Source organism: Trachymyrmex septentrionalis, unplaced genomic scaffold, assembly GCF_001594115.1.
Source record: "Trachymyrmex septentrionalis isolate Tsep2-gDNA-1 unplaced genomic scaffold, Tsep1.0 scaffold210, whole genome shotgun sequence".
Classification (NCBI taxonomy): domain Eukaryota; kingdom Metazoa; phylum Arthropoda; class Insecta; order Hymenoptera; family Formicidae; genus Trachymyrmex; species Trachymyrmex septentrionalis.
The window spans coordinates 231,133-233,912 of NW_017305289.1; positions in this window are offsets into that span (position 1 = coordinate 231,133).

Sequence of the window (2,780 nt, forward strand, 5' to 3'; positions counted from 1 at the left end):
ATTAATTTTATAAGCCATTAACTTTAACTTAATTTAGTTAAAAAAAAAACATTAACTTATCCAAACCTGCCATTGATATATACAAATAATAATATATATACAAATAATAAAAAGAAAAATTTATTTCGATATTGTGTACTTATTCATATAAAATGTAAAAATTTTATGTAGGTCCTACAGCAAAAAGTAAGGCATTTGAAAGTTTGTGTAGAATTTTAATCAGCTTGACGTGAGCTATGAATTAAATATTAATTTAAAAGCAATTTGTTTGAAACACATTTTTTGTAAAATCTGTGCAGAGTTCTTCATAAAAAGTTTTTGAATAAATCAATTTTTATATTTATATTCTTATTTAGTGTAATACAAATCTGTTTAGTAAACTTAATATTTGTATTTATATTACTCTTCCAAATAAGCTTTTATCGTAATATTTTTAATTTTGTATTTCAAATACTAATTTTTCTTATAATTTTTTATCTACCATCATATTTTCTATACACATTGTAATAACAATTTTTATTCAAATATAATTTCCTTTTTTGATGAATGATCAATCAATGATTTTTTAAAGGAATTAAAAATGTGCTTGCACGAACTTTCCTTAGTGGATGACACAATGGAAACAATCGGTTCGCCAAAGAAATACCGACATCTGCGTAAATGGATAATTCGAATAACAATCGGATGTATTGTATACATGTTTTATGAATTTGCAAGAACTGTTTACTTGTTTTTGACACCTTTTTACAATATGAGACTAATAGTTCATGCAGTTTGGTCCTTTTGTTTTCTGGTATTTATATATGTATCAAGTGCACTAATTTGGGAAACTATCGTTGGGTTAGTATATATGTGAACATTTATTTCGTAAACTCTTTTTTATTGATAGCGTACGTCAAAATGTTGTCTGCGTAAAAGATTTTTGAAACTATTAATTACTTTAATTTGATGTAAGATTTTATCAGTATTAGCATTGATATTATAAAGGATATATATAAAATAAGTTAAACGATAAAATTTCATTTTATTATATACATATATTGTAAATATAAAGTATAATAAAGTATAATAAAACATATATTGTAAATATAAAGTATAATAAAGTATAATAAAAAATTAATAACAAAATCCTAATCTAATCTGATTTTGATTATTTATTAACATAATGATAATATATGTATATTTTAAATGTATATATATATCACAATTTTAATGAAAAACTTAACTAAATCTCTGTGATTCAATTCAGATGCGTAAGCTATAGATTTCATCAAGTCAATGATCGTTTACATGTGATCTATTCTGAACTTTTCGAAAATAATACAGACTCTAGAAGACAAAACAGATCCAATTTAGTGTATCAACGAATAGCAGAAGCTGAGAATCGCAAGCAATGTATATGGATTATAATGTAATTTTTTAAAAAATATTACACACGTTCGCGCGCACGTATGTAGGTGAACAGTGTGCATCAATTTAACTTTCATTGTAATATACCAAAAAGTATAAAAAAATTTAAAAAAAAGTTTTTTAGAGTGCAACAATTAGAGGACACATTTTGATCACGTTATTTTTTTCTAGACAGAGACACAAGAAGATATGATAATAGTCTTTTTTAAATGGAATTGAAAGATCTGAGCCGAATAAGGCCCATCGCTAAATAAGACTCACTTTTAAATTTAATACTCTAAAATTTTTTTAATATCTTTATTTCTTATTAGAATTTTTATTATTTATATTATATTATACATTACAATCAATGCCTTAATACGTCTAATGCTTAAAACATTCATTACTTATTCTTGAGTTGAGAAATTATGACTTGCAATTATAATTTCTGAAATTAATTTATTTAAATGAATATATATAATAGTTCAACATCTTTACATTTAGATAATAGTGTCGCTTCGTATTTAAAGTAATTAAAATATAAGTTTTTTATAATAGAAATAACTTAAAGTATATTTGAATTTGTCGCGCTTTTAGTCGATGAGGCGGAGCCTAACATTAAAAGGTCTGTTCGCATTGCTTGCACTTTCGGCACATGACATCTTCGCTTTCTGTCTTTCCAAGGCAAAATATGTATCTATCTCATTTTAAGTATAAAAATATTTGGAAATTTCATGCAATGCGAACAGGACTAAAGATGTTGGATACAGGTACCTCTCTTTCTGCATGGGACAAGAACCAGTTTGAAGTTGCTGCTAGCAGTCCATGTTATATAGTCAAAGACCAAAATAGGTCCTCCACAAAATCATTCAACATTTACTTGAAATATTTCTTCGTATCTTTTATTATACTTTTCGAGATTTTTTTTAAGCAAAAGTTAAAATGGAACATTTTACTTACACACACACACACGCGCGCGCGCGCGCGCACGCACGCACTCATGCACACACCAAGAATAATTAAGGCTTCTGAGGGCTCCGCGGCGGTAATGTTGGAATCGTGACGTCAGAAGCGAGGAATGACACGTTAATTTATGTTGCATACCATTTGTAAGTAAAAACAATTTGGATAAATCTAATTGTCAAAATCGCTTCAAAATACTTGCAAAAATCGACGAAAACTACCCAATAAACAAGAATGGATTAAAATAGATTGTAATTAGCATTAATATAAAACGTCTTTAGAATATGCTATTTTGATCCGATAAAATTTTAATTATTTCCATCGATAAATTGAATTTTTCAACTTTCGACACATATATGTCATATACATTTATGTATTTTACGTATATTATAGAGACATATCTTTGTAATTTAAATGTTAATTTTTTA